The sequence below is a fragment of the Labrus mixtus genome, chromosome 8 (assembly GCF_963584025.1).
Source record: "Labrus mixtus chromosome 8, fLabMix1.1, whole genome shotgun sequence".
NCBI lineage: Eukaryota > Metazoa > Chordata > Actinopteri > Labriformes > Labridae > Labrus > Labrus mixtus.
In genome coordinates this window covers 6,074,882-6,087,627 of record NC_083619.1, presented here as the reverse complement: position 1 = coordinate 6,087,627, position 12,746 = coordinate 6,074,882, and the positions used below count along the sequence as shown (strand labels likewise).

At 39.3% G+C, this 12,746-nt stretch overlaps 2 protein-coding genes across 5 annotated transcripts in view; one reads left to right on the top strand and one right to left on the bottom strand.

Moving 5' to 3' along the window:
• LOC132978695 (epidermal retinol dehydrogenase 2-like) overlaps positions 1 to 12,746 on the bottom strand; it is a 489,977-nt gene that overhangs the window by 287,802 nt on the left and 189,429 nt on the right. The window lies entirely within an intron of this gene.
• The window catches only part of LOC132978690 (disks large-associated protein 1-like), a 97,843-nt gene continuing 93,667 nt past the window's right edge, over positions 8,571 to 12,746 (top strand). For all 4 annotated transcript variants that reach the window (XM_061043951.1, XM_061043950.1, XM_061043949.1 and 1 more), the window contains exon 1: positions 8,571 to 8,789. The gene's annotated coding sequence lies outside the window, so the exon portion shown is untranslated. The remainder of the gene's footprint in view (positions 8,790 to 12,746) is intronic.

Genomic DNA, 12,746 nt, shown 5'->3' with positions numbered 1-12,746 from the left:
AATGTAAAATCATATGGGACACATGAAGTGTTTGTGGCTCTCTCTCCCTCCTCCCCCCTCTCTTCATCAGCTCCCAGAGATCCACTATCAAGGGATCTGATTGGTCAGTGGGCGGAGATTTTCCCAGGTTGACCTCTTATCGCCAACATAACCTGCTTTGGAGCAGGTTAGGTGTGCATAATAAGTTACCATGGCGACCCAGGTAAGAAGTGAACGACCTTCGTAGGACTGAAAACTCAGGGTTAACCCTGAAGTTACCTCACTAACATCGAATCCTGCTTCGTGGTACAGACCCAAAGTCTGTAAAAAATGATCCAACAAAACTGGAACTTATAAAACAAACAGTTCTTGTCATGTTTGTGTCTTTAGTGGTTGTGTAACATGTCATGACTGATGTTTAGCAAAGAATATCTTGTAATGTGAGGGCTTTACAATCCAGTCTTCTACCTGAACAGATAACTTCTGACATGTTTGATATTTTTAGGATTTAAAAAAATCTGTATTATGGACTCTATAGTTTACAAACTCGACCTGAAAAGGAGAGACCAGTTTTCAACGGTTTCACAACCATTTCCACATCATGAAGAGAGGGTGTTATGCGTTTAGTTTTCCTCATGTAGAAACAGAAATCCATCCAACTGTCAAGGCTTTGATTTACACGTGATTACCTTTGAAATCATGCAAGATCTCATGATCTGGTACAATGACCCTCACTGCTTATTTTCATAAAATAGTTTAATGAATGATGTGATTTTGTTGAATTAAAGGGAAGAAGATGTGTTTCCTTTTGTTCAGGATAAAACCCATTTGAATTAATTCACCTTTACTTATATTCCAGATATCACTGATGGGTAACCCTCGTTTATAATGATACAGAGTCAGTCCCTGAAGAACTTAAAAGAAACGATGAAGCCATTAATAAACCAGAAAAAGATTGACACAAGGTAAGTAACACTAATCAAGGTTTGATATGATCTGACATGACAGTTAAAACATTTCATCATTTGAAGTGACTAAGGCTTCTGATTCCATCCTTTCACACTCTGGGATAAACACCAACTTTCGTCTCACACTTCTGCCTCGTTCAGACGGCTTCAGGATTTCACTGCAAATACTGCAAAGACGCGAGTAAAACCCCCTTGATCCCTCAGCAGAAGAGCAGTATTCACAGCATGATTTGAAAGTCCTTTACAAGCTTTGAACAAACTCAAACAAATGGTAATATTTGTGCAGGTTATTATCCATGTGTTCTCCACTGTGTGTGACACGCTGACGACTGAAGAAGCTTCTGCTGCAGACACAAAACTAAAGATCTGATTTAAGGACGGCTTAGGAAAGAAAGATGTGACTTTTTTATCAGGAGAAAGAAAATCATATCCATGTTTAACCATGTTCACTATATAAACCTATACAAACTGGAAGAACATTCAAGAAATAAAAAAACTATAACATGTGTTATTTATTGATTCTGAATGTGGATTTTATAGTAAAAGAAACATTCAGGGCTCATTTGACATCATAATATAACAAGATTGTTTTACGTATTGATTACAAATAGAATGTGAGAGTTGAATAAATCTCTGTTCTTTTACTTCATGGCCTCAAACCCCCCCCCCCCCCCCCCCCCCCCCCCCAAAAAAAAAAAAAAAAAAACGTTTAAAAGCTCAAATACCTGTCAGGGTCCATGGATTAAAATGCTGTGGTGGTCGAATCTGCACACACACTGTGCACAATGTGTCCCTGCTGTTTTGTAAATGGGCATGTGTTATTTATATTGTAATGTCACCGTAATGAAGACTTAATGAGTGAGACAAAAATATGGAACAAGTTCTATCATAGAGTAAATTGTTATTCCAAGATGAGAGGACAAACAGTTTAATGACGTGGCTATCATTGGATAATAAGCTGACGAGGTAAAATCTGACCAATCAGGAACGATGTAAGTCCTCAGTTGGGGACACCCCTGATATTTATTATCATTTATGTCTTCTTTGTAGTATTGAATAATTTCAGCACCTTTTGATTGTTTAACATTGTTTCTTTTGTTTGGTGACATTTTCCCTCTCTACTGTGAGCTGTTGTACAAATCACCCCAATGGGGGTTGTTAGTTTTATGTTGATTCCAAGGATTCTGCATATCTTTTTGTTTGTTTGCTCTGTCATCCAAATCCTGTGTATAAAGTTAGAAAAATATGACATAACAGATGGTGTCCCATTTCCAAGAAAAAGACTTCAGCCCGTACCCCCTTATACCTCTATTTTGAAGAGTCATATCGAGTCAAGGGCTCTTCAAAACCAGAGGACTGGCCAGTGGATGAGTTTGAATGAGGCCCTTGAATTTAGTTTAAAAAAGGAAAAACTTCCCTTCCCCCAAATAGTGAGTTTGTCACAGCAGGAGACAAGACATGACGTAGAAAGAACAACGCTGAAATGTTGGACGGAGCATTACAGAGAAGAAAGCCGCTTCATGAGGTGCAGGCAGATCGCATCTGTCATAGTCGTCCACTTCCTTGTTTGAGCACAGATGTGTTCACATCTCCCACATACCATACTGGAGTACACATGGAGGCCACCTCTTCAAGCAGACTCACCCTGATCAAATTAACTAGACTTTGGGGTCAAGCGTACTCGGATCCGGGCAAGGGTCCTGAGTGTGAAACCACGCTAAACAGACACTGGGGTAAACAGACACAGGTGGGACTAAGGACACAGGTGAAGACAATCAGGACAATCAACATGGAGGGAAACCAGACAAAGGGAGGAAGTACGACAAGACAACACTGGGGACAACTACTACAAAATAAAACAGGAAACTCTACAGACATGGGCCGTATCCGAATTGCCAAGTACATACTCAATCTTTCAGTAGGCAGTAGTCAGTACCTACTATCCGTGCTGCATACTATTAGTACCTACTATTCAGTATACACACACAGTAGGCAGATATTTGTTCCTACTTCGTCTGATTCATTCAGTAAGGAAGTGACATCATTTACGTTACCTGAACCGGCCGCATCCACCCATTTTTTATTTATTTTTTTGTTTAGCTTTATTCAAGAAGAGTAATGCGCATATACAGTCAGGTAAACAAAACAATATCACAATGTAAATCAAGTAAAAGACAGATTAAATAACTAAATAACATACAGTACATAAAGGAAAGTACAAATGAAAGACAGCAATACACAGAATATAAAGTAAAATAAACAAATAACGACGCACTTAAATAGTGAAATCATTATTTAAATAGAGGGGGAAAGGTTTTATAATAATGCAGACATTTGTTATATTTTCTGTTGTTAATTAAAAGTAGTGATTTCAGTCGGGACTTTAACTCTAGATTCAAAATGTATTCAATTAATCCACGCTCGTTTGTTTTGATTTGGAGGCGGACGTGAAGTGACGTTTTACGTTTAATTTCGCACAGCATTGTGGGTGGTAAAATACAATTAATTTCCTGAAAGCACGCATCCGATCCATACTGCATGAAACCCTGAAGTTAGTATCCATACTGAAATGTTCAGTATACTGAGGTGGACCCAAAAAATGCATACTGAATGACCACGAAAGTTCAGTATACTGAAACACCATACTGAATAGTACGTAACTGCATACTGCATACTGCAGTATGCATACTGAACTGTGACAATTCGGAAAAGGGCCATGGTCTCAAATGTAAAACAGTAGATGGGCAACAGGTTAATCTAGAGATGACACAAGAGGCACTCATCACTAAATAAGACAGGAAACACTGAAGACCAGACTAAATGCACTCACAGGGAAGAGAGACTTCCTTCAAAGTGATGTTGTAGTATGATGTTCTGACAACCATGTTCCCTCTTGAAAAGATGCCAGGAGGATCAATCTGACTCTGATGCAGTGTGTGTAAGTTGATGATGTGATTTCCAGATCGACTTTAACACTTTTCTTGAAGATTTCCTTCATTGTACAGTTTGCTACACATGCACGTAAAGCATTAAATCATATAAATAAACCATGTCTCATCGTGAAAGTGACACAGAGATGAAAAACGTTGTTTTCTGCCTCTACCTCTCTGTCTGTCAGTCGTATGAATCAGCCACTGTGAAGTTTAATCTAGTCACACAATCAGACCCATTATCCTGTCCTTCAAAATAAAAGCCTTTTTCTTGCCAATGTTAGCATAGAGCCTGAAGTTTAGGTGCACTCAGGATGAAATGTGAATGATTTAGGGCTCTGTACTCTCCTAACAGGGAGAGTACAGAGTTTGGACAAAGCTGTTAATATCAATCTCTTTATAGATCACAAAGGTTGTAAAACCATTCAATACTTCAATACTTTAAGATACCAATGCTTTAACATTACAATATTCATTATGTTAATGACAGGGGGAATTTAGGGGGATGGAAAAAGTTTATTTTCTTGACTGATGAATTGTTTTTTTTTTGTGTGATCCCTAAACGCAGTACCATTACATGTCATCATTGTTGTGACATCACATGGGGAGTGGGCGTGGGAGTGGGGTGGCATCAAACAGGAAGGTTGACCCTGCAGGAAAAAATTGCCAAAATCCAGGACAGGTAAGAAGATGGACTCTACTCATTTATTTTTTACATAAAAGAAGAAGCAGGACTTATTCCTATAATAAAACAACACATTGACTGTGTGCCCTGAAGGACAAGCTGTCATCAAGTAAAAACCCAAAGTATTGAAATGAAGATACCATGTCAATTTCTCAACCGTTTAGTAAGAACCTACATAGACAGTGCTCTTTTTACCGTTGAGTTGATCAAGTTGTAGCTGACAACTTCAACTAGAATAAAGACCAAATGCATGTTGAGGATTTGAGAAACCTTGTGGTTGTGTATGGTGCACAGAAGTAAATGGCGCTGTCATCAGCATAAAACTAGAATTTGGAATATTCTGTCCAAGGCAATGCATATAGATAGTAAATAAAAGTAAGTTATTTCAAAGACACGTTTGTTCAAACTAAATCAATGAGTGTTGATTTTTGGCCTTGTAGGAGAATTGATTATCTGTGTGAAGTTTAAAGAATCAAACATTGCCTTTAGAGCATCGGAAGTTGGCATAAGCAAGTCCTAATTTAAATCACCAAACATCACGATTTCATTAGAATGCAGTTGAGAGACAAGATTCACTGGAGTGGTCAATGAGTTACTCGGTGCAGATGGGGAGCTGTAACATGTCTTTTACACCTCACATTCAGCAGTTGGTAAAAAGGTTAAAGCTGAAACGGGGTTTTCTATTTAAGAATCAAATCCTGCTTTTTTTTTTAATCTTAAAAGAGATTGTTTGCTGTCACTTTTCCGCCTGTGCTGGACGTGGATGAGGCGTGCATGTTCTTTTACATTCATGCCTCATGGCAAAGTACATTCGGACGGAAGGAGGACCAGCTGGCTCTCTGGTGTAGTAATAACTATCTGGAGCTTAAGTTGTATATGTGGTTGTTTGTTTGATATGTTTTAATCGGCAACAGTTATGATCCACTTTGGTTGATAAATACATGTGCATCAATGAGAATGTTCTTATTTTAGTTTGTTTTCTTGTTTTGTTGCTTTGATTATAAATCTTAATTCTCTTAGAGGTCAACTTCCTGGTTGAGGAGGGCTCTCTCATGAACGTGCGCACATGAACGCATTATTACCTTCCAGGTGTGGCCAATCTGGATTGTATCAAGTTGGACATTGGAATGGGGGAGGTTGTGATGTGTTGTATTATAGTATTTGTATCTAAACCAGCCTTCAGTACGATTCACTTTAGCCTGAAGTATGTTTTTGTAGAGATATTGCACATATGAAAGGCAGGAAGTTTATAGTTTGTAATCTTTTGAACATCTTAAATAGTCTGTGTAATGTCCACCCCTGCTCGTGTCTAAGTGGTTTTATCAAGAAGTGTTTCAAATTGTTGTTTAGTCCTCACAGACTCTTTGGGATCCACCTTCAGAGAGTTTCTTTTGTTTGTAAAGCTGACATTTCTGCGTCAAATAGGAAAGTTTGTGGGTGAGTGTTTTGATCCTCTGGTTACATCCTGATTATTAAAATGTTCTTAATCCTACTTCAACATTTGCGGTTGTTCCTGTCAATACTTGATCCTACATGAGGTATGTTACGTATCAAAGATCTGTATTCCCTCCAAACATGACAGAGAGGAGATGGGAAGTGTTGGAGCACTCCAAATCGGTCTTGGACGTAAGACATGGTCTTGAGACCACTTTTTAAGGTCTCGGAATAGAAAGCATTTCTACTGGGAGGACTCCGGATTATAATCAATACGGGTCAAGACCACCACTGATATACTATTTTTCGATGGTATTACTGTGATTAGAAGGAAACCGCCTCTTTCTAAAAGAACAAAGAACTTCAATTAATTTGGAGTTGGATTCTTATCCCCGGTTACGGCCTCAACCTTCAAGTTGTTACAGTCTAAGTGAGTGACACGCCCGCTGCACACAAGATGATGATTTTTCATTTATATTTATGATCTTGGTCTTGGTCTTGGTCTCGATCTCAGAGCACTCCAGTCTCGGGTACGTCTTGGTCTCGGTTAGAGTGGTCTTGACTACAACACTAGAGATGGAACATGAGTCAGTGGAATGATTTCATATACATTCTGTGCTTTAGAGTGGGCTACCCAGAGTTGGTAGAAAACTTGAAAAAACTAAGATGAAATAAAGTATGATTTTTGAAAGTATCCAACCAGAGCACTGTCAAAGCCACTCCCTCAAACACATGAACTAGTTTTCCTTTATTTCAGGATCATCATGAGTCCATGACAGAGGAGTACTAAGGTTGTCAATATTTTCACATATTTGGTTACTTTTCGATACAACATAATTTAAATGATACAGTTTCCATGATTTCAATAATCGCTAGTATCAAAAAGGAAACTGAACTTCTACAGATCTTCATTTTATATTTTTCACCAAAAGTTGCTAAAGAGGGAGAGAGCACCGGCTAAATTGCACAAATAGATTGGCAATGTTTGGACACTGATAAGTTGCCAATCTATGTCTGAAATGTAGACAGTGTGCAGGAGTTTGTCTGCAATTTGTAGGTAATTACATTCCAATAATGAACTCATTTCTGATGCTTATTTGAATTTTTGGGCTGTGGTATATAAAAAAAAATCAGTATCATGAGATTTGTACTAATATCATGTCTAAGATAAAAATTGTATTATTGAGCCAGGGAAGGAAACTTCTGAAGAAAACTGTAAAAAAAAAAAAAAAGAAAGAAAAAGATTCAGATTATGAAAATATCCAACCAGAGAAGTGTCACAGCCAATCCCTCCAAACATGACCTTGCTTTTCCTCATTTCAGTTGGAGAATACGTCAACGAGAGAAGAGTGTATCATTGTCATCACAAACCTTATAAAACCAATTCTCTCCGACGGTCTTGTGTGACTAGCTATCCTGCTTTAACTGAAGTGCACAAGCAGATACTAAGCAAGCAGCAAAAATAAAGCCAATGCAGTACTGCAGAAAAAAAAAATGTAGTACCTCGATTGTCCACTTGAGGCTTTAAGAAAAACAACAACAATGTTTTGTATTTGGACTGCAGTTCCCAAGTGTGGGTTAGTGTGGGAGCTGCATATTGCTCCTTTAACTCTGTTTTGCCATGCTAACGTATAGCCTACATTTAAATTATCTTCATAAGATATTAACTTATTAATCTTGTTTATTTACGGATATCAACTATGGCTGGGCGAAATATATCAAGTTTTCAAGATATATCGATATACTTTCAAACAATATATTGTCTAAGACAATATCGTTAATATCGATATAGTTTATGTCGCATCGAAATAACGTTATACGCGTCTTCTGTAGAGCTGCCAGTTCACCTATTTCTCATCTCTCCCTGCTCCTCCTCTCTGGAATGAATAACAAAACAGCTGTGTGTATTTTATTGTATTTAATGAACATTCTTGTTTTCTATTATTATTGTATTTAATTTCACAAACAGGTAGTTTATTTTTCATATACATCTTGATCTCGTGCAACTTACTGTTTATAAAAGGCGATATAAATCGAGTATCGCCATTCAGCTAAACACTATTGAGATATGAGTTTTGGTCCATATCGTCCAGCCCTAATATCAACGCTGGTATTCCCGTTACTAAGACCTTATTTCAGCATCTCTTCAGCGCTCTAGAGAAATATACTCATCCCGGAAAAGAAGTCATGTTAGCCCGAGATAATGAGATAAATAAGTCAACATTTCGAGAAAAAATACAATATGACTTTGTTATCTCAAGTAAATGAATATAGATGTCCACATAGGGCCACCATACTTCCACATCTTTAAACATCAACCTAAATCTACAGTTGCTGCTTACAACATGTTGTTAAAATGTGACACATGTTGGAGACTAAACCCCCCCACAGTCAGAAGATCAAAAAGATAAACCTGAGTTCATTTTAGTGGTGTTTTTTAATCACACAGAGTATTTAAACCATTTAAATATTTTAAATTAGATTATTTACTTCCCCTTTCTGTTGAATCCATCTGAAACGTTTGTGCTTTTATTCTTTACAGTCAAGTCGTCTGTTTTCCGGTGTCCTCGTGTCTAACTTGGCGCAGATGACGGACCGCAGGCTCGCGCCACTTGATGCCCCCACATCCACTCACGCTCACACACAGACGCACACACACACGCGCACCCTCACGCACACACATTCCAGCAGTGACTGTGTGCTGTGGTCGCCTCGCCTCCAGTAACGGACGTGCTTCTTTTGGATTTAGCAGCCGGTGTCTCCGTTCAGCGATGGACTGAGGAGCTGCTCGAGGTAAGAGGAGCTTTAACGGTGTCTTGATACGGTTCAGGTTCGAGCGCGGATTCAACAGCTTATCATCAATGCCAGTGCTGCAGGTTTGCGGAATGACTCACACCGGTGACACCGAGCACCGGGAGTGAAATGTCTCTTTGCACGGTGTGTTTTTGTAACAGCCGTCACTGACAGCGGTCTGTATAATATGCTCTCAGCTGCAGTGGCGTTAATGGAAGCTCCATCAGCTCCATCAGCTCCATCGGCAGCTTTCTACGTGCCATCGTGCGTGGGGGGATTCACGCTGCACTGTCGCCTTTCCGATTTCTGTCAGTTTGTTTCTCCTTGTAAATGGAAAGAAAAAGTCTCTCATTTTTCTCTATGAAATGTCGTGAACAATGTCCCTGTTGATCTAAAGAATTTCGTTAATTTCGTTATCTGTCTGTGCACGCTATTTAAATACAAGCCAAAGTTTGTGTCTTGACTGACACACTGACAGCAGGAAATGTTGTGCAGAAATGAACGTGTCAAGCAGCCAGAGCTCTATCAACCAAGAAGAAACAGTGCTGTCATGTATGGCGACATTATGACGGAGAAATAAAAGAATCTCCCGAGACTAAAGGGGTCTGATTCAGGAGCTATAACAACCCCTAAATGGTCAGAAATGTGACGTGACATTGCTCTGTGTGTGTGACACACTCAGTGACAGGGGGGTCCCCCCGCATGCCGCAGTGCCTCCTGGATGCTGCCGGCTGAGCGTAAAGCTGGAAGCTGGGTTGCTATGGAGGCGAGAAGACTCGGATGCTGATGCGGTTGCTATACTGACCGATTATCAGCCGAGCTCGAGCTGAGGAGGCGCGTTGTGATGTCAGGAGTGCTGTGTGGTGCAGAAATGTTCATTGTGTGTGTGTGTGTGTGTGTGTGTGTGTGTGTGTGTGTGTGTGTGTGTGTTTCTGTGCTCCGTGTCTTCCGCCTCAGTGAGAAGTTTAGCGCTCAGAGGACGCAGCGTCTGAGCCGCCTGTGGCTGAGAGGACGAGCAGAGCCCCGCGGGTTTAATGCTCAACAAGAGCAGAGAGGAGAATAAAAGGAGAATTAGGATACACATCCATAGTATTACATAGTCTGGATGAAAAAAAAGTTCAACAGTGCATCACTTTCTCATCGTTTAACTCAAAGAAGCACTCATTACATAATGTCGGTTTTTTTCACCGTCAATTGAACTCAAAGACATTTTCTTATTATGCACTTCTGCACAGTGATGTCATTCATATAAAGCCTCTGGACTCAATAGAAGTGGTGAATCAGAGCCTACACTTATATTTATTGTGTCTTCATATGTCATCTCTTGATGTTTTCCCCCTAATATCCCTACAATCCATACAAATAAAAACAAACATCAATTAACAAGAATAATGGAGGCAATACATCTAAACACTAGTTATACAACATGTTTTAAAATAGGATATTGTAACATATCTGAATGGAAACGCAAATAAAAGATTGAGTTATAAGATTTCTTTACGTTGTACTTTTCTGAGATGTGCTCATTAAGCTCACTGTACATGCTGAGTAGTTGTAACAATCCACCTGTAAAAGTCACACTAATGTCTGGATCCATGCTTGTCACAGAGTGACATTGATCATTCAAGTTTTTTTTTTCCAACATCGTTGTAAAGTCTGATGAACTTTGTGTATTTCTATTTAAACCTCAGCCAGCACGCCTGAAAGTCAAAAACCAGCTATGGGCAATAATAAGATACATTAAAGACTGTCCAGAATATGTGAATAGAATCTGTCAGTATTATTAAGCAGGAAATTGATTTAATCAATTAGTAACATTATTTTAAGCACAGCGGCAAACAAGATGAAAATAAGCACATCATTATAGCAACATGTCCTCCACCATTTACTATCAACAATCCAGATACAAAAAATAGCCTATAGCCATGCTGTGACATTAACACCAATCCCCGGCTTTCATCTGCTTTACTACGTTAGTGTGTGGAGGGAGCCAAAGAGTGCACTAAAGGTGGAGTCAGGAGCAGCATTGTAAACACTAGGCCCCTCCTCCTGGGCTCATGGCCCCAAGAAGTGCACCCTCACTGCAAGACGTAGTGTGTAGGTTTACTGCTTGTACCTACACCGCAAGCTACCGCGCATTAGCACAAGCTAACCATCGATGTTTTGCGCCTGCCTGTCCAACAGAAAGCAGTCCGCAGGTAAAAGCCAACAAGGTCCCCCCTTGTTTTAAAACAAGCTTATTCAAATGGCATTTTGCCTCACTATGACATTTATTTTCTACTTTGCCGCTACGTCCACGTCCACTAAACACACCTGCACGTTGTCATTGGCTAGGGCGAAACACACCAACTCCAGAAACGCCCCCCTGCCAACCAAAACATCAAACTCCTCTGCAGAGGACAGACAGTTTCCACCACCACCACATATGGAGGTCAATAAGTGATGAATGAGTGGCTTCACTTGTGTATAAGTCTATATTTTATTTTGTAGGTAAAAGTTACTGACCTTATCATAAAGAAAATGATCTGATACAAGATTTAAAGACGGGCTTTGCTGAGGTCATAGTTTGGAAACAACAACAATCTACGCACAGCATTACGGCTGCCGGCGCCACTGGTGCCTTTTATTGGAGTCTCATAGATGTGGTACTATAACATCTTTCAATACATCAATGCCAAGGTGGGTGTTAAAATGAATTCATTATTCTGCATTGGGGGAACAACAGTAAGTTGGTTTACCCTGAATAACTCGGCTGTGCTGTTAATTGTTAATCTTCTAACACGTTGAATATGGTATTCTGTTAGTAGAGGTCATAGATGAAATAAACAGCTCGTCCTTGTAATAAATTATCTCTGGGCTAGAGATGGGGATTTTCAGTAACGGAGCTCATCAGTGCGACAGTAAGCGAATGGAAGTGTTCATGAAGCTTTATTTTTCTTTACAGAGTTAAGCACAAACACTTAAGCTAGCGTTGAGTTTTCTTGGACAAGTAGATTTTTGTACCATGTTCAGGCTGCACCTGATTCAGATGTTTGTGTTTTGTCATTAGTTCTGAGCCAAATGAAACTCCTTAATGAGCCTACATGAGTTAAACCTGCAAGACTCACATGTGTCAGGACTAAATTTAGTGGACCACTTTCATGGTTTCTAAAGGCATGACTCATGTCATTGTAGTTTCAAATATATCCTTTAGTAAAAGGATCAGCGAGAGAGCTAATGTTAGCAGCATTTGGCTCACAGCCCAGAACCCACCTCTGGTTCTCATCAAAGAAACATGAGCTCCTTTTATTTTCACCACCTATTCAAGGTGGAACTGTTACCCTGTTATTTTGCCTCCCTGTTGGTAAAAAATAAAGAAGAGAAAGAGAGAGACTGAGGTGGGGGTTGATGTTCTGGCAGCAGGAGTTGTTAAAAAGAGGAATTTTCATCATTCTAAACTAGGGCTGTCAAATGATTACAATGTTAAATTGTGATTATTGGCTGAATTGCTATAATTAATCACGATCAATCACATGAATCGCTGTTGAAATTCCAATATTTTTAATTAAAAAAAAAACGTTTTTGTTAGGCTTTTGTTTTGAATGTTTGTACTGTCTTAAGACTGAGGGTACTGTACTTCCTGTTTGAATACAAACCTGCTTTATTTTCAAATACATTAAGGAACTTCCTGTAGATCGGAAGTTACGACAACAGAAAAAGGAAGTGGTTATGGATCACAAACTAAAGTCAAACAGCTCAAAGGAACAGTAACAAAGGTCAATGTTTGTGTCAGAAGGTGGAGACTCTTCCGAAGGCTTCCCAAATAGCTGGCAATTAATGTGATTAAAAAAAATAAAAGCTTGAGTCTGGGACTTATTAATTAATTGCGACGACACAGAGCTAAAGCTGAATGTAGGAGCTGGCAGAACAGGAGACTTTTCTTTGATACATTTTAGGTTACCAAATAATAACCAGGCT